Here is a 25,811-nt window from a genome sequence, read left to right as displayed (position 1 = left end):
GAATAAACCTAACCAAAGAGGCTAAGAATCTATACACAGAAAATCATAAAGTACTCATGAAAGAAATTGAGGAAGACACAAAGAAATGGAAAAATGTTCCATGCTCCTGGATTGGAAGAATAAATATTGTGAAAATGTCTATGCTACCTAAAGCAATCTACACATTTAATGCAATCCCTATCAAAATACCATCCATTTTTTTCAAAGAAATGGAACAAATAATCCTCAAATTTATATGGAACCAGGAAAGACCTCGAATAGCCAAAGGAATATTGAACAAGAAAGCCAAAGTAGGTGGCATCACAATTCCGGACTCAAGCTCTATTACAAAGCTGTCATCATCAAGACAGCATGGTACTGGCACAAAAACAGACACATAGATCAGTGGAACAGAATAGAGAGCCCAGAAATCGACCCTCAACTCTATGGTCAACTAATCTTCGACAAAGCAGGAAAGAATGTCCAATGGAAAAAAGACAGCCTCTTCAATAAATGGTGCTGGGAAAATTGGACAGCCACATGCAGAAAAATGAAATTGGACCACTTCCTTACACCACACACGAAAATAGACTCCAAATGGATGAAGGACCTCAATGTGAGAAAGGAATCTATCAAAATCCTTGAGGAGAATGCAGGCAGCAACCTCTTCGACCTCAGCTGCAGCAACATCTTCCTAGGAACAACAGCAAAGGCAAGGGAAGCAAGGGCAAAAATGAACTATTGGGACTTCATCAAGATCAAAAGCTTTTGCACAGCAAAGGAAACAGTTAACAAAACCAAAAGACAACTGACAGAATGGGAGACGATATTTGCAAACGACATATCAGATAAAGGGCTAGTATCCAAAATCTATACGGAACTTAGCAAACTCAACACCCAAAGAACAAACAATCCAATCAAGAAATGGGCAGAGGACATGAACAGACATTTCTGCAAAGAAGACATCCAGATGGCCAACAGACACATGAAAAAGTGCTCCACGTCACTCGGCATCAGGGAAATACAAATCAAAACCACAATGAGATATCACCTCACACCAGTCAGAATGGCCAAAATTAACAAGTCAGGAAATGACAGATGCTGGCGAGGATGTGGAGAAAGGGGAACCCTCCTTCACTGTTGGTGGGAATGCAAGCTGGTGTACCCACTCTGGAAAACAGCATGGAGGTTCCTCAAAATGTTGAAAATAGAACTACCCTATGACCCAGCAATGGCACTACTGGGTATTTACCCTAAAGATACAAACATAGTGATCCGAAGGGGCACGTGTACCCGAATGTTTATAGCAGCAATGTCTACAATAGCCAAACTATGGAAAGAACCTAGATGTCCATCAACAGATGAATGGATAAAGAAGATGTGGTATATATACACAATGGAACACTATGCAGCCATCAAAAGAAATGAAATCTTGCCATTTGCGACGATGTGGATGGAACTAGAGGGTATCATGCTTAGTGAAATAAGTAATCGGAGAAAGACAACTATCATATGATCTCCCTGATATGAGGACATGGAGAAGCAACATGGGGGGTTAGGGGGATAGAAGAATAAATGAAACAAGATGGGATTGGGAGGGAGACAAACCATAAATGACTCTTAATCTCACAAAACAAACTGGGGGTTGGGGGGAGTTGGGGTTGGGAGAGGGGGAGGGGTTATGGACATTGGGGAGGGTATGTGCTATGGTGAGTGCTGTGAAGTGTGTAAACCTGGCGATTCACAGACCTGTACCCCTGGGGATAAAAATACATTATATGTTTATAAAAAAAAAAAAATTGGAAGGGGAGGCAAACCATAAGAGACTATGGACTCTGAAAAACAACCTGAGGGTTTTGAAGGGTCAGGGGTGGGAGGTTGGGGAAACAGGTGGTGGGTAATAGGGAGGGCACGTTTTGCATGGAGCACTGGGTGTTGTGCAAAAACAATGAATACTGTTACGCTGAAAAAATAAATAAATTAAAAAAAATAAAAGAAAAGTTGTTTTTAGAAAAAGAAACCATAAGCACATTTCAGATGTTTTATAAATTTTTATACGATACTATGTCTTTTTAAAAATACTGTTAATATTTTTATAAAACATAATAAGACAAATATTTGTCAAAGACAAAATTTAGAAGAGGATATAATCATGGCTATCATACAAATATAAAAACGAGTGAAGATTTTTGTTTTTCTCTTAGTTTATGAAGGAATCAAGGAAGATATTATAATGAGTTTAAAGGAGAATTTCAAAAACTACATATATATGTTAAATAAGGAATGTGGTAATGGATTTACAAATAGATGCAAAAACTAGTCTTGTCTGTATCTCTGTGGCAGTAATTGCATTCCACTGGACACAGTTTGTATTTTTATGGACAAGATTAATTTACATTACTATCATTCTTTTTTTTTTTTTTCATGGTATTGCCATTTTTGAAAACTGAGGTCTCTATCTTGTAGGATATTCTGAGAACTGCATTTGTCTAATTGTTTCCTTGGGGTTAGATTCACAATAAACAATTTGACGAGATTATTTTCTAGGTGGTGTTGAGACTAATGTGGTTTTTGGCCAGCTACCAATTTTCCACTTTTACAGACAATGCTTCCATGACTAACTTTTCACACTTGTGTGATCATGTCTTTGGGATAACAGTTCCAAACTTGAAGGTGCGTAAGTGTCAGCTGGGGAATTTATTGAAATTGCAGATTATCATAAATTATAGATAACTTTAGATATTTTAATTTAATAAATCCTATATGATGGGCGCCTGGGTGGCTCAGTGGGTTAAGCCTCTGCTTTCTGCTCAGGTTATGATCTCAGGGTCCAGGCTCTCCACTCAGCAGGGAGCCTGCTTCCCTGATCCCCCTCTGTCTGCCTCTCTGCCTACTTGTGATCTCTGTATGTTAAATAAATAAATAAAACCTTTAAAAAAATAGTGTGGTTCGAACATGGAAGATGTAAGGGAACCAAGAACACTTTTGTACACAGTGTTTAACAGTTTTAAATTTTTTGGAAGCTCCAGCCCATTTAGGAAAGATACAAGAACTGGGGAAATGCTAGCTGCCCACAAGAGAAGGGAAGTAGACAGACAATCCCCCAGAGAACATGAATTCCTGAGTTATTCTTGAATACAAAGGAAATACTCCATAGGGATTTTCTGTTCAGTTGTAAAAGATTAGGCATAATACTTTTTTCCTCCCTAAATTAAATCATTATGTTATGATGGGACATCATATATACTGTTCAAACTATTGTATAATAGAGCACAGAGTATTACCAATAAATATATCATCTCTTTAAAAATGTTAGTATTCAGATGGGTCAGATTTTTTTCAAAACTCTCTGATTGCTTGATTGGGAACTTGCCAAAAAAAACCCTTGGGGAAGAATCTGCACAGGCTTAGGTCCTAGCAAGCAGGTTAAGCAGGCTGAGTAAGAGGAACTGATAAAATGACTTTAAATGCTCATGACCCTCATTTTACCTACAGGCTGGTAGGCTCTAGGGTCAGGCAGCTGTGTATTTTTCACCACACATTGAATACTGGAGATGTTGGAATGATACTACCCTAAAATATATCTAACAACTGGAGTTAGGACATGGTGATTAGTGAAAGTTCTAAAGATAGTGTTGGCACAAGTAGCAAAGCCGTTTTAAGAGCTGATAATTTTATCAGCAGTTCTCAAATTCAGTATAGCAGCACAAGGATTTGTCTTGATCCACAACTATGAGATAGGTGCTTTGCTACTGACAATAAGATACCCCAATTGTAAACTATATCATTCACAATTAGAGTAGTTATACTTCCAGTACCTTTTTGTCCTGGATTTCTTGAGTAGTAAATAAGAACTTCAGCTAGTACACATGCATATGAAAAGGATAATCTTCTGGTTTATATGATGTGATTTAAAGGATTTGGGGAATGCCTTTTGATCCTCAATCCCACACTCTCTCAATCCACCCCTACCTCTGTGAAATCTCCAAATATTGATATTGTCTTTCCCCTTTGGTTTAAGATTATAGGCTTAAAAGTTTCAAATGTATTAAACTAAGTAGGGGCTATAAAATTTCTACAAAATGAGTTGAAGTGTATTGGGTTAAGAGCTAGGTTGAAATTCAATTAACGAGCAAAGTATTATGGGGAGAGGACAAACCTTAGAATGGTGTGGCAATGGGTAGTTAGCAGAGTTATTCGTGGGGCTTTGGGAAGGGCAGGAATAGGAAGAATACGCATAAATGAAGGAAACTCAAGACTAGCAATCTATTGGCATCCAGAGTCATGGAAGAGAATACAGCAATAAAATGAATTCTAATCTTGGCTTTGAAATAGGGCTTTGGAAATCTTCATGACTTTGAATTTTCTCTTCCAAAGAAAAAAATACATAATATTATATGTTTTTTAAGAGAAGCATCTTCCGTACTGCTGGTAGAAGTATAGATTGACACAGCCTTTCTGGAGTTCAGTTGGCCAATACATGGGTTCATATGATGCTAATTTTTCTGGATGATAATACCATTTTTTTTAAAGATTTTATTTATTTATTTGACAGACCGAGATCACAAGTAGGCAGAGAGAGAGAGAGGAGGAAGCAGGCTCTCTGCCAAGCAGAGAGCCCGATGCCGGACTCGATCCCAGGACCCGGGATCATGACCTGAGCCGAAGGCAGAGGCTTAGCCCACTGAGCCACCCAGGCGCCCGGATAATACCATTTTTAACATTTGTTACTTGTTATTAAGGGTTCAATCTCTGCAAAGCGTAATGTTATTTATAGTTTTATTTAGTTTAATTTCTTTTTTATAATTTTATTTCTGACATAGATGGAAATGATTTCTGTCTAGTAAGAAAGATAACCCAAAGATTATGGTTTATTGCTCTGTTAGATATTAAGCAAATGAAAACAAACAAAAAGCCCTAGCCTACCAATATTATTCTAATATTTCTTTTCTTTTCTTTTTTTCCTAAATGCCTTAAATACCAAGTTTCTTTTGGAAGTTCCAAAAGCATTTCTTTTGGAACTAGCTTAGTGATCTTACTGATTCCCTCATGATTGAATGAAATAAATATTTAATAAATGTCCAATTTATATTTTTATGAGAAGCATGTTTTAACTTTTAACAATTGGTTTATTGATCTTTCACATTAGGGTTATTATAAGTATTATTTAATAAATAACAAAAAAAGAAGAAAAGAGAAGGATACTAACCTAAGGTAGCATCACCATCTCTTCCAAGCAAAGGAAAAAAGCAAACTGGCTTAATGATATCTCTTTTTAAAAAAAATGTTCATTCTCATGAATTTTGCATTTTTGTCTATTCCTGAGTTGGTAATATCCATTTGATCAGTGAATAAGCTAAACTTTCATGATTTACTAGTTTTATTCCTCCTTAGTCTCTTTGAATTTTTATCCTTCAGTTTTTCTCAATTTTGAAAAAAAATTTTTTTTTTATAAGAGATCACTATTCTTTTATAAGGTTCATTTATAGGGCACCTAGGGGCTCTGTCAATTAAGCATCCAACTCTTGGTTTTGGCTCAGGTACTGATCTCGGGGTTGTGAGATCAAGCCTTGCACTGGGCTCCATGTTCAGTGTGGTTGGCTTGAGATTCTCTCTCCCCACTTTTTCTCCCCTTCCCCCCAGTCATTCTCTCTCCCTCAAATAAATAAATGTCTTTATAAAAAAGTTTCATTTACATAGCATCAAGGTAAAAAATAATATAGAATATTGTCCCTTTATATCCTTGAGTATAAAAGTTGTGGTGTGAAATTGTCTGTCAGGAAGTTGCAAATGTTTTCCTCACCAAAGAATGTCTTATACTAATATAAGTTCTTTAATCCCTTGAGAATAAAATATTATTCAAATAATTTTGTTCATTTGTGTGAACTTTGTGTTTCCTGTGAGAGTGATACATGAACTTATAGAGAGTAAACAAAGATTTCAAATTGTCTTAGTCTACTAGGACTGCCATAACAAAATACCATACACAGAATGGCTAACACCACAGAAATTTGTTTCTCACAGTTTTGAAGACTGGAAATCCAAGATCAAGATGCCCTCATATTTTATTTCTGGTGAGAGCTCTCTGGCTTGCAGATTGTTTCTTCCTGGTATGTCTCCACAGGGCCTTTACTTGATGGCATAAAAGAGAAAGAGCTCTCTGATGTCTCTTCTGTAGGGACACTGATTCCATCAGGTTGTAACTCCAACCCTTATGACCTCATTTACCCTTATTTCCTTAGAGGCCCATCTCCAAATACTGCCTCACTGGAGGTTAGGGCTCAACATGTGAATTTCTGGGGGTGGGGGGATAAAAAGACTCAGTCTATAACCAAAGTTTAAATAGGTTTTCAAATACCTGAAGTTCCTTTGGGGGCTTATTGGTAATGGAAAAGAAAATACTAAAAAGTCATTTGGAAACATCAGTAAGGTTTTATCAATTGTAGAAAGTACAAGGCTAGGGCAAAAATACATATTTACATCATTTGCTCTTGTTCAACATCAAAAGTAATGATATCACACATCAATGTTTAGCAAATGGTGGTGCATTTTTCTGTGTACGTAAGTTTTAAACTGAACAGAAGATCATACTTCATAAACACAGAGAGACCAATGTGAAATGTTTGAACTAATTTATTAGGGGGTGAAAGGTAGTAGTTCAAGACTATTTTTGTTTTTTCAACACATTGGATTTTTCTTTTTCTTCTTCTTTTTTTTTTTTTTTTTTTTTTTGATTTTAGGGAAGGAAGGAGGGACAGTGGGAGAGGGAGAGAGAGAGAACCTTAAGTGGGTACGACACCCAATATATGAGCCTGACCTGGTGTTTGATCTCACAATCCTGAGATCATGACCTGAGAGGAAATCAAGAGTCAGCGGCTTAACTGACGGAGCCACCCAGGTGCCCCTGGCTATTTTTCTTAAAACTGCCTTAAACACCCACATAGTACAAACTTGTACTTATCTTTCCTTACCTCATGAAGCAGGTACTTGGCTTTGCTCTTGGCTTTATCATGGAGCAAAGCTTTGTCAAACAAACAAAGCCTAGATAATATTCATATTTGCAGTGAAACAGCACTGAAATTAGGACAGTAAACACAAATCAGTGTGTATGACGTTTTGTTTGCTTTTCATGATAAAACAAATCTTAGAGCACCTGGGTGGCTCAGTGGGTTAAGACTCTGCTTTCCGCTCAAGTCATGATCTTAGGGTCCTGGGATAGAGGCCCCACATCAGGCTCTCTGCTCAGCAGGGAGCACCCTCCTCTGTCTGCCTCTCTGCCACTTGTGATCTCTCTTTCTCTCTCTCAAATAAATAAAATCTTTAAAGAAAGAAACTGAAACAGAACAAATCTTTTTCTGTTCCATTATTCAGTGCTAGTATAAAAAAGGAGCTTGACCTAAAGTACATATGTCACTTGAAAATGTAAGTGCATGATATGAAATTCTAAATGTTCCATCCATTTCCTCTAAGTTTTAGAGGTTCAATAAATAAAAACAAAACAAATGAACAATCAAAAAAGATTGTTTGGTAAAGATCATTTAAATTAAAAACAGGATTATTTTTCTTTTCAAATGTATTACCTATTTAACAAAAAAATTAACCAAGTTTTTCTTTATATCACAATTCACTTTATTTTTTTTTTAAAGATTTTATTTATTTATTTATTTGACAGAGAGAAATCACAAGTAGACAGAGAGGCAGGCAGAGAGAGAGAGAGGGAAGCAGGCTCGCTGCCGAGCAGAGAGCCCGATGCGGGACTCGATCCCAGGACCCTGAGATCATGACCTGAGCCGAAGGCAGCAGCTTAACCCACTGAGCCACCCAGGCGCCCCCTCACAATTCACTTTAATTAAAGTTTCAACATTGGTAAAATAATATATTGGTATTATTTTACCAATATAAATTAATACCAGTATATTGGTATTAATTTACCAATTACCAAAACATTGGTAAAATAAATATTTTAAAGTAACTATACCAAAAATAAACTTAACATATATATTTAAATGAAATAAAGACAGCCATGGGAGTTAGCAGTAAGCACCTGTTATTAGCTAGACATGAACTTTAGAGCACAAATAATTCAATGCATAAATGAGATTTGAAAGATAAATGGAAAAATCTTTAAGATCCAGAAAATATATTTGACCTGAATGGATCTCAAAATCAGGAACTCAACAAAATCCTTGAATTCAAAAATATATTCTCCTACAAATATATACATACACACACATATATACACACACATGTACAGAAGGCCTAAAATTTTTATTCTGTCTAGCTTTTTTAAAATTAATATTTTATTTTTTACAACAGTTGTTGGTTCATAGCAAAATCGAGGGGGAGGTGAGATTTCCCATATAACTCTTGCCCCCATTTATGCATAGCCTACCCTATTATCAACATCTCCCAGCAGAGTGGTACATTTATTACAATTGGCGGATCTATGTCGATAAATCATAATCAAAGTTCATAGTTTAAATTATGATTCACTCTTGATGTCGTGTGTTCTATGGGTTTGGCTAAATGTATAATGATGTAGTTCCATCATTATGGTATCATGCAGAGTATTTTCATTTCCCTAAAATTTTCTGTGCTATACCTATTCATCTCTCCCTCCTCAACCTCCAGCAACCACTGATCTTCTTACTCTTCTTCATCGTTGTCTCTTTTCCGAAATGTCATTTGGTTAGAATTATAAAAGTATATAGCCTTTTCGGATTGGCTTCTTTCACTTAGCAAGATGTACTTAAAAGCTTCTCCATGTCTTTTCATGGCTTGATTGCTCATTTCTTTTTAGCACTGAGTAATATTCCATTGTCTGGATGTATGTCTGGATGTACCGCAGTTTACTTATCCATTCATTTGCTGAAGCACATCTTGTTGCTTCCAAGTTTTGGAAATTGTGAACAAAGTTGCTATAAATATCTATGTGTAGGTTTTTGTGTGGGCATAAGTTTTCAATTCCTTTGGAGCACAATTGCTAGATCGTATAGTAAGAATATATTTAGCTTTTAAGAAACTACCAAACTGTCTTCCAAAGTGACTGTACTATTTTGCAATGAACCAGCAGTAAATTAGAATTCTTGTTGTTCCACTTTGTCAATATTTGGTGTTGTCAGTGTTGTAGATTTTGGCTGTTCTAATGTGGGTATAGTGGTACCTTGTTTTAATTTTCGTTTCTCTGATGACCTGTGATATAGAAAATTTTCATATATGCTTATTTGCCATCTGTACATCTTTTTTGGTGAAGTGTCTCTTAGGTCTTTGGTATATTTTTTAATTGGATTATTGTTGAGTCTTAAGGGTTCTTTGTATATTTTGCATAATAGTCCATTATCAGACATATCTTTGCAAATATTTTCTCCCAGTCTGTCTTCTCATTCTCTTAGCATTGGCTTTTTCAGAGCAGAAGTTTTTAATTTTAATGAACTTCATAGGTTTTCCCCTGATGTTGGATCTAAAAGTCATTGCCATACCCACGGTCATCTAGATTTTCTCCTACCTTACATTCTAGGATTTTATACTTAGTTTATACCTTTGCCTTTTACATTTTGGTCTGTAACCTATTTTGAATTACTTTTTTATGAAGCATGTATGTAGGGTTTGTGTCTAGATTTTTTTTTAATGTGTATATATCCAGCAGTTCCAGTGCCATTTGTTGAAAAGACTATATTTGTTCCTTTATGTTGCTTTTGCTCTTTTGTCAAAGATAAGTTGACTATATGAGGTTCAATTTCTGGACTTTTTATTCTGTCCCATTGACCTGTTTGTCTGTTCTTTCAAAAATACTACACTGTCTTAATTATTCTAGCTTTATAATAAGTACTGAAATTGGGTAGTGACAGTCTTCCAACTTTGTTCTCATTCAATTTTGTGTTGGTTAATCGGGTCTTTTGCCTCTCCACATAATTTTTAGAATCAGTTTGCCAGTATCTGTGAAATAATTTGCTGGGAATTTGACAGAGATTTCATCAAATCTATAGATCATGTTTTGAAGAACTAGCATCTTGACAGTGAGTGTTCCTATTCATGCACATGGTATATGTCTCCATTTATTTAGTTCCTTTCTGTTTTTTGTATCAGAATTTTATAGTTTTCCTCATATAGATCTTGGACATATTTTGTTAGATTTATACCTAAGGATTTCATTCTTTTAGGTACTAGTATAAAAGGTATTGCATTTTTCACATTCTACTAGTTCATTTCTGCTATATGGGAAAGAAATTGACTTTTGCATGTTAATCTTGTATCCTGCTACCTTGCCATAATTACATATTTGCCTACCTATATTTAATAGTAAACACATATGAAAAAAGTAATATATTGGCCATAGCAGAACCAAATACTTCCATTTTTAATGAATCCTAGGTTGGGACTTATATTGTAGAATGTTATTTCATTATTGAAAATGGAGAGTATTACTACCTCATGCATATTATGACTGTGTAGTCATGTATAAAAATTCTGATCAAATGAAAAAGTGTCTTTTTTTCCTTATTATTATTCAGCTAATTTTTTTCTTGTTGAATTTTCAAGTCCTGGAATTTCAGGCTAGATGGGGCATATATATGAGTGAAAAGTATGAGGAAAAGCATATTTGAAACAGTGTCAAAAGATCTGAGTTGTAGTCCAGAGTTGGCATCTATTTGCATGTCCATGAACAGATGCCTTTATCCTCTGTGCTTGGTGGAGTGAGGGTGTACAAAAATAAGTATAAGACAAATTCCTTTGTTGTAGGTGCTGTATGAAACTATGCTAGTGATATTAATAATCACCAAAATTACAGTACCCCATCTACATCTGCACATGGAAAGGAAGAACTCACTTCTCCACAGGGTAGTCAAAGAATCTTTGTGATGGAGTCAGAAGTTGAACTTAATCTTTAAAATGTGGATTTTGATAACTGATTTGCAGTTTTAAATATTAGTCAATAGGGTAGTATATCATGATTGAGAGTAAGGCCTCCTGTCTCATTTAACAGAAAATGTAGAATTGTGTAGCTAGTTGCCTAACTCAATTTTTCATGACAGGAAAGTCTTTCCAATTTCATTGTTCAGACTTTTTTTATTAGTTAATAAACAGAAGTAATTGGGTCACCTATTATCCTTTGGTCATCCAGTTAATTCTTTTTCTATCCATTTTCTATCTGGTACTTAACTTGAGGAAGTAGATATTGGTGTTTTACTTTAAATTTACAATTTTGACTAAATCCAAATAATTTTCAGTTGTTACATAAAGTAGTTGCAAACTTTGATGGCCAGTATTTCTTTCTTTTATTTAAAAATTAATCTCATTGGTTTCCATAGATTTTAATCCTCTAAAATGGCTAATAGTAAATAATAATAATAGTATCACGTGTACCAGTGTTTTAAAGAATTTTACACATGTTGACTCTAATCACTCACCAATAATCTGCCATGTAGGTACTGTTATTACTGATATGAAAACTGAGTAGTTAAGAAACTTGCCCAAGATAACCCAAGTTAAGAAACTTGCCCAAGAATCTTGAAAAAGTGGCAGAGCCAGAATTTACAACCATAGTTCAGGGACCAAAGCCTTTATAAATTATAGCTTCTCTAATGAAATGGCTATTGGGCCTCCATTTTGAAAGGTCAGTGTTAAAGTTTCAGAAATGTCATATTGTTTAATTTTTTAATGCGAATATAATTACTTTAAACAAATAAATTATGACTTAATATGAATATTCTCGAGTCTCTGGAAATTATTTTAGGTTTTAGGTGTGAATAGTTTTGCATATTATATATCTTGGCCTGTTCCTTTATATACTGGAGGGTCAGAGGTACTTTGTTTCCTTAATCTAGATATGGACATGCAATAATTATACAAAACATTGAAAGTTGAATTATTTGATCCCATAAGTACATTGGTAAATTCTGCTTTACAAAGAAACTTCATATCTGTGCATTGAGATCTTAAATCCTCAGATCCTCATACAGTATCCCATTTTATCTTAAACTCAAACTCAATATAGTAAGACAGGTGTTTATTGTTTGTTCTTCACAGATGAGAAATTGAAGTAAAAAAATTAAGTGCATTGCCTAGGGTCACACAGCTAATTAGAGAGAAAGACCAGTTAGGATGTTGGTTCATTGAATTCTCAGCATCAGATTCTTTATTATTCTCCTCAGAAGAAACTTCTGTCCTCATTGAATATCCTCCATTATTTCTTTCCTTCCTCCCTTCCTTTCTTCCTTCCTTCCTTCCACATATTTAGAAGAATTCTTTTAAAAAAAAAAAAGATTATTATTTATTTGACAGAGAGATCACAAGCATGCAGAGAGGCAGGTAGAGAAAGAGGGGGAAGCGGGCTCCCTGCCGAGCAGAGAACCCTATGCAGGGCTTGATCCCAGGACCCTGGGATCATGACCTGAGCTGAAGGCAGAGGCTTAACCCACTGAGCCACCCAGGTGCCCTTCTTTAGAAGAATTCTTGACAATTGCCTTGACTTTGCTATTTTTAAGAGTTTTGGGATTAATTTTAAGTGCATTTTCAATAATTTATACACTTATTTGTATGTATTTGGGACTTTTTTTGGTAGGAAGGAGTAAGAGACACAGAACTGTACACTGCATTTGAATTTCCTCATGGGCAATGAATAATAATTTTGTGGTTGCTAAATTAGTTCAAGTATTTTGAATGTTAAGCAGGCAGACAAGGGGAGAGAGGTATTCCCCCAACTCTGACAGGAAACTAATGACAAAAATCTTTAACCAAGGGAAAAACAGCTCCGGAGTCAGTAAAAAGGTCTTTAATTCAGAATAATTATCATTAGTAAGTGATTAGAGTAGAGCTTTTTAAAGTGGACTGCTGGAGTATGTGCCTCTGAATCATCCTAGGGGTATTTGTTAAATCCTAGGCTCTACCCTCAAGGTACTGAATTTGAATTTTTGGTCTGGGGCCCTGAATTTATAACATCATCTAACTTCAGGGGGAACCCATGAAATAAAAGTAGGTAAAATAGCAGAATGCTTAGTTGTTTTCAAATGCCTGAAATTTTCACTTTTAAAAATGCAATGGATGGGGACCCCTGGGTGGCTTGTTTGGTTAAGCAACTGCCTTCAACTCAGGTCATGATCCCAGGGTCCTGGGATCAGGACTTGCATTGGGCTTCCTGCTCCCCGGAGAGCCTGCTTCTCCCTCTCCTTCTGCACCCTTGTCCTTTTGTGCTCTCCCTCTCTCTCAAATAAATAAATAAAATCTTAAACAAAACAAAACAAAATCTTAAAAAAAATCTTAAACAAAAACAAAAACATGCCATGGATGGAGAGGGAACACAACTTTAATATAGGCTGCATATGCTGACTTCCCTCCAAAGACTACAGCATGAAAGAGCTACCTTTTCAGTGAAGAAACCTATGAAACCACCTCGGCTAAGTGATCGAGGCCAACATCAACTGCGGTAATAGAACATATTGAAGTAATGACAATGGCACTTTACCTCAGTGTTCTTCCTTTCCAAAGCATATTAACCTAACCTAGTCAGGAAAAACAGCAGAAACATTCTGATAGAAGAGCATGCTGCAAAATACAAGACCAGTACTCTGAAAAACTGTCAAAGTCCAAAGTCTTAAAAAACAAGGGAAGTCTCAGAAACTTGTCACAGTTAAGAGGAACCTAGGGAGACACCAAAGGGGAACCTGAGGACTAATTGTAATGTGGTATACTGCGTGGATTCCTAGAACCAAGGAAAGGACATTAGGTTAAAATTAAAAAGTCTGAGTAAATTATGTATGTTAAAAAATTGTTAAAAGTGTGCCATACCAATGTAAGAGATTAATCATAAGGGTAATTGTCTAGAGTATATGGGTGTTTCTACTATTTCTCAATTTTTCTATAAATCTAAAAAACTGTTCTAAAAAAATGCTCTGACTTGCTTATGGTAACTGGAGACATTTATAGTAAATGAGAGAGAGAGAAAGACAAAATTTACCTGGCACCAATTTGTGCCAAGCCTCAGCAGTTATTGAAGGTAGGCTAGACCTGGGTCAGGAGCAATTAGCTTGCAGACTGACATTCAAGATGGGAAGATACACTAGTTGTTCAAGCACAGAGAGCTGTTTCCCCAAGCAAAGAGCTTTAAGCTGACTAAATATCCCTTTTAGGGGGAAAAAATTGAGTGCTCCTTTTTTTTTTTTTTTAAAGATTTTATTTATTTGACAGACAGAGATCACAAGTAGGCAGAGAGAGAGAGAGGAGGAAGCAGGCGCCCGCAGAGCAGAGAGCCCGATGTGGGGCTCGATCCCAGGACCCTGGGATCATGACCTGAGCCGAAGGCAGAGGCTTTAACCCACTGAGCCACTCAGGTGCCCCAAGTCTATTTCTTGAATCTGATTTTGAGAAGGAAGAGTTGATGCTCATTGAGGGCTTATTGTGTGTAAGTCCCATTCTAAACATGTTGTATGTGTTAACTCATTTCATACTTTAAAGAGGCCCACGAGAGACATTGGATTAACTCCATTTTGCAAAACAAGAAAAAGGAGGCTGAGAAAGGTTAAGAGGTTTGCAGGGCCCTCTACAAGCCACAGCAATATCTGACTCCCAGTCTGGCCTCTTTACTTTTGTATTGTACTGTTCCCAAGTGGGTTTTCCCAGTGAGCGTGTAGTGTAGTCTTTGACAACGGTTAAGAGTGAATATCTTATGTCATTGGAGGTTCATTTACCCCCTTCTTTCTTTTTCTCATATTTCACATCCAAGCCATTAGGAAATCCTGTGACTCTGTTTTCAAATTAAATAAAAAATCTGATCACTTCTCTCCACCAACTTCCTCCACTACCACACTGGTCCAGCTTTTATCAGTTTGCTTGATTATTGTGATTCTTTAAGTTTTGACAAGCACAAAAAGTCACAGAACAACAAGAATCACAAAATGGAAAAAATTCAATCCCAAAACCTTCCTCATATCCCTTTCAGTTAGTCCTTCTATCACATTCCCTACTATCTGCTGACAAGTGTCTGGCAATTACTGATCTGATCTATCACTACAGATTTGCCTTTTCTAGAATTCATTTTGTTTATATGGCATCATACAATATGTATCCTTTTGCTTATTTCACTTCGCAAATATGGCTTATTTCACTAAGCCAAGTGAAATATGGCTTATTTCACTTCGCAAATGCTTTTAAAATCTGCTTATGTTGTTAGATGTCTCACTCAGTTTCTTCTGATTTCACAGAAATATTCCATTGCATAAAGATATCATACTCTGTTTTATTCACTCACCAGTTGATGGACATGGGGGTTGTTTCTAGTTTTTGTCAATTTTGAATAAAGGTGCTATGAAAATTGCAGTGCAAGTCTTTCTGTGGACTATTTTTCGTTTTAGTTGGTTAAGTACCTAGGAGTGAGTTTGCCATAAGTACATGGTAAAGTTTTTAAGAAAACTGCCTAATTTCCAAAGTGGTTGCATCATTTTGAATTCCCATTAACAATGTTTGAGAGTTCCAGTTGCTTCACACCCTTTATAATGTTTGATAGTTTCAGTCTTTTTAAAATCAGTCTTGTAGTAGATGTGTGTCGGTATCTCATTCTGATTTTAATATGCATTTTCCCAGTAAATAACAATGTTGGGTTTCTTTTTATGCATTTATTTGCCATCATATATATATTTATGATGAATTTTCTATTCAGATCTTTTGGCTGGTTTTTAATTAGCTTGATTGTTATTTTACTTTTGAGTTATACAGTTTATGTACTTTAGATACAACTTTTTTTTATCAGATATATCTTTTGCATATATTTTCTCCTAGTCTGTGGCTTGTCCTTTTATATTTTGTGCCTTTTGAATTTTGGTGAAGTGCAGTTTTCAATTTCAATGGATCTCCAGTCACGTCCTTGACAGTGATAGGTTCCATTCAGTGTTTCATATTACAGCTACACTAAATTCTAGACCATAATCCATAGATACTGCGTAAGAGAACAACCACCTGGATTTTAGAGTCGGGTAGGAACAATATAATTCTTTCTAAAACTTGCGGTAATTAAATCTTATTTGATATTCTGCGATTTCTTTATACTGATATCTGGATTCAAATATTTTAATTCAAATATTTTAATGAGTATACTAAGTTAATTATTAATTAGCAATTAATTATTAATTGGCGTATTAATTATATAGGTCCTGAAATCCCTCTTCCAGAACCCTTGAGGCCAGTTGTGGTTCAGTATACACAATGGTTTATAAGAAATAAGACAATACAAATACAACTTATCAGTTCTGTAAGGGAGATTTGGGGCAATTTTTGATATTTGACTTCATATATGTAAAGATGTAAAAAATTCAGAATTCAATGACTATGCATAGTAAGTGATCAACAAATATGACCAATATTATGTTAGAAAGGCCTCTGGGTGGCTCTGTCCTTTGAGCCTTCCATTGTCAATTTCGACTCAGGTCTTGTTCTAGGCCCTGAGACAAGCCCTGTGCTCAGGCTCCCTTAGGAGTTCCGCCAGGAGTCCTTCCCCTGCCCTCCCCCCACCCCCCAGCTAGACCCAGCGGGGAATCTGCTTTTCTTCCTTGCTCTTTGTCCTTCCCCCTCCTGCATGTGCTCTCTCAAATACATAAATCATAAAAAGAAAAAGAAAAATTCAGTTCTCTGTCAGAATTATAAAATAATTTAACCCTGTAATGTAGAGGTCTTTTCTTGCTTATCCTAATTTGTAATTTATGGGAGTATTAAGAGCACCTAAAAGAGTAATCTTTTAAAGCAATTTATTTGCTTCATTTTGATTCACAAATAAACCATTCAATATGCTGTAGAACTGAAAAGTTTTTCTAATTATTTAATCCCTGTCTGTATTAACATAATTTATTATTTATTTTCAGCCAAATTACCTTGGTATTTGACGTTTCAGCTAGGTTAGTGACTTCTGGCCAGGACCAAAATAAACTCTTAAAAGTGGTTTCAGCATTTTAATGATTCAGAACATCCTAGATGCAGCAGAAACTGCCATCCTTTGATACTGAAATGAACAAACTAAAATCAATGTAAACTATGTCAAAACCTTCTCAAAGTGATAGGAGTGATACCTGAGCGATGTTACTCAAGTGGTGAGTAGAGAGTGCAGTCTTCAAGGAGCTCTTATTTCACTCAGCCTTTAGCCTGTTTACCTTCCTTGCAGCATTGTTTTGTCATCTGCCCTGACTCTCCCTGTTCCCATTGTAATGAAAATGTCTGCATAGCCAGGGGATCTTTGAAAATGTTCCTGGGATATTTGGGCCCTCTCTCCACCACTACCAACCCACACTTTATACATAGCTCCTGCTCACCTTTCATTTCTCTGCCTAATCATCAGTTCTGTCCACAGTCTGTCACAACACCAGATTCTGCATTCTGGGCCTCTCTTAGTACATGGCGCAGAGCTCAGTCATACCATTTGTTAAACATTAGGCACAGAATGTTATGATTGGCTGTTTACTTGTCTGTCTTGCTTAGATTATAAAAGAGCCATTTTACCTTTTTCCATATTGTATTTCCAAGGCTTAACAATCTTGGCACAGGGCAGTCATGATTTGCTAAGTCAATAAACCTCTCAAAGTTTCTCTTATGTGAAAAAAAGACAATGCAGCTACTCTATAGAATTGTGATAATAAAATAAGATACTTAGTATGAATGGGAATGTGTATCACAATGCTTAGCAGGTAATAGACTTTCAATAAATTAATTAAATACAAAATCTGCATTTTTTTCCAGTTGCAGTATAACAAAATATATTTTTAATTTTGTCATAGAATCAGGTTAAACTGTATATTATGTATACTAACATTTCTTTCTTTCTCTCTCTCTTTTTTTTTTTTTTTGGTTGTTAAGTAAATTGTGAAGATATGTTAAAAATTTTTAGTAGGGTTGAGTAGCTCTGATTTTGAAATTTCTGAATATATCAGTCTGTTTTTTGAAAACATATTTCATTCAATAAAGCCTTAGAATGCATTTTGTGAAGCACATCTCCACTGAATTTTAAGTAAACATATTTTATAGAAAATTGAAGCCATACATTTCTGATTTGTTTATAGTTAAAATACAATTAACATTCTGCTTCAAGAAGTTTCTTAATAGTTAATTATTATTATATATTTGTTTAAAATATTCCTTTTCTTATGAGTTTATGCTAAAACCACTGAGTGAATGTTTGATAAGAACAGGATATGTGCATAGTCTCCAGGTTTTTCCCCACAAATTACTTACGAAAGACAAAAGAAAGACAGTAACTTTCCATTAGAGAAACATAGCAGACACAACCTTAACAAAGTGCTCAAAGATAACCTGGCCTTGGAACAAATCAACGTCATGTGCCTTTTAATATAATGCACAGTGAAGGCCCCCAAATCACTATGGTTATATTTCTGCCAAAAATGCACAACCTGAGTCTAATCATAAGGAAACAACAAACAAACCCAATTTGGGAGACATTCTACAAAATAACTGGCCTGTACTCTTCAAAAATGTCAAGGTCAAGAAACACAAAGAAAGGCTAAGAAACTCTTCTATATTAAAGGAAAGGAAAAGGTTATGACAATTGTCATGTAATAAATACATGAACCTGGATTGGATCCTCAACCCAGGGGACAGGGGAGGTGGTAGCCATAAAGGATATTACTGGGGAAATGGACAGAATTTGAAATAGAGATTGCCTATCAGACAATAGTTTTATCAAAGTTAAATTTGATAATTGTGTTAATGTAAGTAAATATCCTTGTTCTAAGAAATACTCACTGAAATATTCAGGAATTAAGGGATAGGAAGTTTCTAGCTTATTTTCAAACATAAGGAAGAATGACAAAGAAGGAGACACAGAGACAGATAAAGAGAGACAGAGAATCATAGAGCAAAGATGATAAAAATGTAAAGGGTATATGGGAGTCCCTCATCCTATTCTTCTTACAACTTTTCTGTGAGTTTGTAATTATATCATAATAAAATATTAACAAAAAAATGCCTCCCTCTGAAAAAAACTTCATGTGGCTTAGTGTTAGATATTCAAATATGATGGTTGAATGGTCAATTATTCATTGCTTACTTTGAAAAAAAGTGAGTTTTCAGTTGCTGAATAATTAAAAAACACCAACTCAGTGACTTAAAACAACAACAATTTATTATTTTATCTATAATCTTGAGGGCAGACTGAGTTCAGCTGGGAAGCTTTTCTTCACAATGCTTAAGATGAAGGTATTCTGGGCTGCTGACTTGCCATCCAGACTGAGGAAGACCCGAAAACTTTGGGGCCACATGAGCCACGGCCACGGCCACATTGTAAAGCACCAGAAGCACCCAGGAAGCCGGGGTAATGCTGGTGGTGGGATACATCACCATTAGGATCAACTTACACAAATATCCCCCAGGTTACTTTGTAAAAGATGGTATGAGACATGACCACTTAAAGAGGAACCAGAGCTTCTGTCCAACTGTCAACTTTGATAAACTGAGGATCTTAATCAGAGAGCAGACATGGGTAAATGCCACCAAAAACAAGACTGGAGCCTCCTCCTACCATTGATGTGGTGCGATCCAGCTACTATAAAGTTTCAGGAAAGAGAAAACTCCCAAAATAGCCTGTCATCATGAAGGTCAAGTTCTTCAGTAGAAGAACAGAGAAGAAGATTAAGGGTGAGGGTGGCACCTTCGTTTTAGTAGCTTGAAGCCTCCTGAGGGGAGGTTCATTAAATGCTAACAAGTAGTTTTCAAAAAAAAAAAAAGATGAAGGTATTTGTTCTGCTGTGTTCAACTAGAAGCTCAGTACTGGTGGGAGTATACTCGATGGGTGGTCATTTCTTAGGGCTTCTCTTCATTCAATAGTTTAGCCTTAGCTGGTTTATAATTAGAAACTTCTTCCAAAAAGCCTGGGCTCAGAAGTTCAAGAATGTGTCCTCCACCATATTCGATTGTTAGAACAAGTCACAATACAGCTCATCTTCGAATGGAGAGGAAATAGAATCTACTCTTTTTTTTTTTTTAAGATTTTATTTATTAATTTGAGAGAGAAAGAGCGTGCGAGAGAGAGAGTGTGAGAGGGGAAGAGGTCAGAGGGAGAAGCAGACTCCCCATGGAGCTGGGAGCCTGATGTGGGACTCTATTCCAGGACTCCAGGATCATGACCTGAACCGAAGGCAGTTGCTTAACCAGCTGAGCCACCCAGGTGCCCTAGAATGTACTCTTGACATGAGGAATACTCTGTGCTTAAAGGGTTAGTTGGGAAGAATTGTCGGCAGCTATATTGGCAGGCTATCTACCACAGAGCCCAAATCAACTCATTTAGATGACTTGGAGTGTAGTTATCTATGAGTATAATTTAGGAATATTGGCATATGAGATACGTGTCAAAAGAATTTTAATTTGAACAGAAGTTAACAAAATTTATATATGAACTTGGAACCATTGATTATAATTTTGGATTAGATGCAGTCTATTATAAATTATTTTTTCATTATAAAAGTGTCAGTGTTTGATGCATGGTAGAGAAGGATATAATGACTCTAGTTCAGTTTGGTGCCAGTGCCTTGACTTGTTCTAAACTGCAGACTGGCTTATTCATTGTTGCTTTTGCCTCATAGGTGTAAATATTGACACAAGTACGAAGGCAAATAACATATTAGGGGGCTCCAGACCCACACTCTTGAGAACTACTGACCTAAAGAAACAGTCACAACTTCTGCACAAGTCATACATCAGGATTTACTGTACTATTTCTGATAATAACAAGACATCGTAAACAATTTAAATACTCTCTGATAGCAAATGGTTAAATAAAATACAATAAAATACAACCTTTTAAGGAATACTATGCAGTCATTAAAAAGAATGGGTAGACCTTTATATACAGAAAACCCTCTAGAATATAGCTACTAGTAAAACATGGTCATATAATATTCAAAGTAGCCCATTTTTTAAATATCCAAATATATCTAGACACATATAGCAAGAGTTTCATGGGGGAGATAAAGTCAGACCATGCATGCTATAAATATGTATGACACACATACACACACTTTCAGATGCATACAAGGAGGGGAAACATACTACACACTTAACAGTAGTGACATGTGAAGAAGGAAGTAGGGTGTGATGTGGCTAACTCTTCACTCTGTATTTTTCAAGATTAATTCATTTACTTTAGAGAGAGAGAGAGAGAGAGAGCGCGCTCACACAAGCAGGGGGAAGGGCAGAGGGAACTAGAAACCCAAGAAGACTCTGTGTCCAGCACAGAGCAACGCTCAATCCCACCACACTGAGATTATGACCTGAGCCCAAATCAAGAATTAGACGCTTAACTGACTGAGCTACACAGGCACTCCTGTACACTCTTTTATTATGCATCATAATCATGTATTACTTCCATTATCAAAAATTATAATAATTATAATTATAATATAACTATAATAAAAATTATAATAATTATAATAGGTTGTATAACAAACTTTTATACAACCTATGAATTCATATACAGTTTACTGGAAAGAATTTTAAGAATGAAGTATTCTCACTGATAGCTCTTTTTCTTTATTCAAGAGTAGAATATGGAAGAATTAGAATTTTAGTGAAGCTTGTACAGATAACTCCTCATCACTCATGTATATGCCACTGGAATTGTACTTTTGCTTATTGTTTTGTTTTGTAGTGAATAAAATATTTCTTATATTTTTTATTTTTAATTATATTTAATTAAATTAATTATAAAATTAAATATATTTAATTATATTTTTTAGATTTTCATTCATTTGGCATATATTCATTTGGCATATATTTACTGTATGGCTACTGTGCACCAGACTCTCTTACTGGTGTTTAGGATATAGTAAAAACAAAACAAAGTTACTGAACTCATGGAGTATACAGAAGTGAACCAACATTCCTGCCCTCATAGAGTTCACGTTTCAGAGGAGAGAGATAGAAAATAACACAAATAAACAAGAAAATATATATTAGATGACGATGAGTGATAAAGGAGAAAACAGTAATTAGATGAGATCTTGCTGAGAAGTTTCCCTGAAAGACTTGATGAAGATTATGGGGTGGGGAATCCAGTTGGGTGGATATCTGGAGTCTTCCAGACAGAAGTAAGAGACAACAGCACATCTAAAGGCCTTGAAGTGGGAACAACTTATACCTTCCTTGTGGAATAAGGAGGTCAATATGGACAGAGAGGATTCTGAGCATGCAGAGTAACACCAGAAGAGAGTGGAGGGAGAGGAATTTGAAGTGTAGAGATAAAGACATGTTGAATTTGAGATTCATAGAAGATATTTAAGTGGAGGTGATAAGTAGGTAGTATACATTTGAGGAATTATGTTACCCACACAAGATATTTAAAGGCCTAAAACGGAGGGTGCCTGGGTGGCTCAGTCAGTAAAGCATCTACCATCAGCTCAAGTAATGATCCCAGGGTTTTGGGATCAAGCCCCGCATCAGACTCCCTGCTGACTCTCCCTCTCCCCCGCCAACCCTGCTGCTGCTTTTGCTTGCACTCTCTCTCTGTCTCTCTCAAGTAAATAAACAAAACCTTAAAAAAATAATAAAATGAAGGCCTAAAACTGGATGAGATCACCAGGGGGGATAGACCAAGTAGAGAATGTTGGAGACCTGGTTCATGGGGGAGGGAACTGAGCACACACACAACTAATAAAGGACTCCCACCCATCATCTAAGACAACTCTTAAGAGGAATTTTCCCTCTTGCTTTAGAAAACTGAAAATATCTTTTAAAGTTTGTCATATACATATCCAAAGAATGAGCAATTCCATTTCTAATTATATTCAGAAGAAATGAGAACATTTTTTTCTCCAAAAGGCATAAGAATATTCATAGCAGTATTATTTATAACATCCTTAAACCAGAAACTCCCCAGATGCCATTAACAGTAACAGAGGTGGTAGAGGTCAGCAAAGTGGTTTTGGGTGAGGGTGGATAATGTCTGGAAGGGGGCAAGTGGAATGCAAGTGGCTTCAGGAACTTTGTCTGCGTCTAATACATCAAAAAGGGATTTGCATTTTAAAAAATTTGGTGAATGAATGGTTTTTGCTCTAAGAATACTTATTACTTCTTGTCAGTACATGTCCTAGAATTGACCTTTCCAAAGTTCATTTTTTCAACATATAGTTTAGTCCCTGCCTATTTACTACCTACTAGATAGTATGGTACGGGGCGCCTGGGTGGCTCAGTGGGTTAAAGCCTCTGCCTTCCTCTCAGGTCATGATCCCAGGGTCCTGGGATCCAGCCCCGCATCAGGCTCTCTGCTCAGCAGGGAGCCTGCTTCCTCCTCTCTCTCTGCCTGCCTCTCTGCCAACTTGTGATTTCTGTCTGTAAATGGATAAATAAAATCTTTAAAAAAAAATAGATACTATGGTAGGCACAGGGGATACAGAGATAAACAAAAAGATTTAGTTTCTCTTTCTTCATGCAGTTTACAGTATAGTTTATTTACTTTGAGCAAAAGAATATTACTGTCACCATTTCCATGTAAGCTTTCACCAGAATTCATTGGTGGAATGCTCTGTGGTCCAGTTTTTGTTTGTTCATTCCTTTTACCTATTTTCTTGATCAGAAAGTCACTGTATTTAGATAAAACTTTATATGTCAGAATATCCTACTAGTCTCTAGAGGCTAGTGATGTCAAATTTACTGTTTCCAAAGTAAGATATTTAAATTTGATCATATCTGATCTCTGTGAAAGGATTACATTTTATTGAGACTACATTTCTTCTGAGTTTTTTCCTTAATGAGTGAGTGATTTATGAAAATGCATGCTCTACATTTTCTTCCTTTAAGACTTATGTGAGGCATTATCAGCTCCCCATATTTCTTTTGGAAGGACACAAAAGGGACATCATTAGCTACTCCCCTATCTTTAAATGTGAGAAGCATGTGTCCAATTAAATCTAGTGCTTCCTCTTCATTGTTCTGTATGAATAATTAACCTTTCTAAGTGCTGACATCAGGAAGGTTTTGAATCCCTCTTTCTTCCAAGGGAAAAATAAAATAAAGAACAGAACTGATGCTTCTTTAAAGTTTTCATTTTAATCATTTTGAAAGACGGTTAATAATAATAAAGTATGAGTGTTAAAATCCAACACGTTGATTCTGAAAAGTATTACTTTATTTATTCCTTGGTGATAATGATTTTATTATTAATGTGGGCTTCTCTAAAGTAATAATGTTCTCTAATGCAATCATTTAGAACAATATGGTCACCAATCTACTTTCATTAGTCACATGGGAACATTATAAATCAATTTATATGATCTTTGCAATTGAAACTTGCTGGATGCCAGCTGTGTCAATTTCTGTTAATTATCATCCTTTTAAACCTCATTCTTTCTGTAAGTAAGATATGCACTTTAGGACTTTTTTTTTATAGTTTAAATTGTTCTGCTCATCCTCCTACAGGTCTCCTACAAGGTTTTTGCCCCTCTAAGTTGATTTATAATGTAACCTTGTAACAAGGAGAAGCATTAGTCGCCTGCTGTTTTAATAAATGGCTTGTCAGCTATTTTACAACTATGGTTATTTCTTTGACTAGAGAAATTTCTAGATAGCAGGTCTTTGAATTCCTAATTATTTTAAAGATTGGCTGGGCATTCTTGATCATATCTATCTTCTGGGCAAATAAATATTTGACTGCTACAGAAAAATGGTTTTGATCTGTTTTGATTTTGATTTTACATATTTCAAGTTTGTCATGGACTTAGTCAATCTGGTGGGTTGAAAATGTAATGAAGAACCTCTTTGTGCTTAGTGTCCTTTGCACACTCCTTGCAAGCGACGGTGCCATGAGTCTGACTTCCAGTGTACGAGTTGAATGGATTGCAGCAGTTACTATTGCTGCTGGGACAGCTGCAGTTGGTTATCTAGCTTACAAAAGATTTTATGTTAAAGATCATCACAACAAATCTATGGTAAACCTTCACATCCAGAAAGACAACCCCAAGATAGTACATGCTTATGATATGGAGGATTTGGGAGATAAAGCTGTGTATTGCCATTGTTGGAGGTCCAAAAAGTTCCATTCTGCAATGGATCTCACACAAAACACAACGAAGAGACTGGAGACAACGTGGGACCTCTGATTATTAAGAGAAAGGAAACTTAAATAGACAGTTTTGACACTGCAAACCAACTTGTCATGATGTTTTCTGATTGTTTAATTAGAATGACTATGACTTCTGTCTAATTCACCTCCCCTGGGTCCTAGATGTGGTCTATTGGAAACTGCAGCTTTCATATTCATGGCATTTGCCTTACTTGTTGAACCATTGTGGTGCACATTTGTTTAAACAAAGGAAAAAATAAAAACCAAAAAAAAAAAAAAAAGAAAGAAAATGTAATGAAACTATCTCACATTTAATCTGTTAAAATACTATTTATCTTCTCTGATTTATTTACTTACTGACTTATTTATTTATTTTGCAATGCAGAGTTTAGCTGTCTTAAGAAATCCATAAAATTGTGGAATGTGAATTCTTAGCTTCCCCAAATTTGATTAAGTTCACTTTTCAGAGTGATTTTTGTTCTTATCCCCACGCACACAATGAGTCTCTTCTTAAACTGAACATACCACATAGTTTCTCCTTGCTCCTCCTCCTGCATTTTTAGCTTCCATTTCCATTCCTGGTGTCACAACCTACCCACTCTTCCAAACTGGAAACCTAAAGACCATTCTACAAGTTTCTTCTTCCTCCCATGCATCACCATAGGCCTGATGATTTCACCTACACATTACCTTACTCATCTCGGTCATCTTTATCCCTACAAGCAGCCTTTTTTCAGGCTTTCCATATCTCTTCCAAACAGACCTATCTTCTCAGTCTGTTCTTCTCCCC

The 25,811-nt window shown here is 35.9% G+C and overlaps 2 pseudogenes; both read left to right on the top strand.

Annotated features, from left to right (window-relative positions):
* Positions 1-19,161: 19,161 nt before the first annotated feature.
* Positions 19,162-19,637, top strand: LOC123936960 (annotated as a pseudogene).
* Positions 19,638-24,723: 5,086 nt separating this feature from the next.
* LOC123937307 lies at positions 24,724-25,306 on the top strand (annotated as a pseudogene).
* Positions 25,307-25,811: the final 505 nt, after the last annotated feature.

This window comes from Meles meles, chromosome 2 (genome assembly GCF_922984935.1).
Source record: "Meles meles chromosome 2, mMelMel3.1 paternal haplotype, whole genome shotgun sequence".
Classification (NCBI taxonomy): Eukaryota; Metazoa; Chordata; class Mammalia; order Carnivora; family Mustelidae; genus Meles; species Meles meles.
The sequence above is the reverse complement of the archived record's forward strand: the minus strand, read 5'-3'. Positions and strand labels throughout refer to the sequence as shown.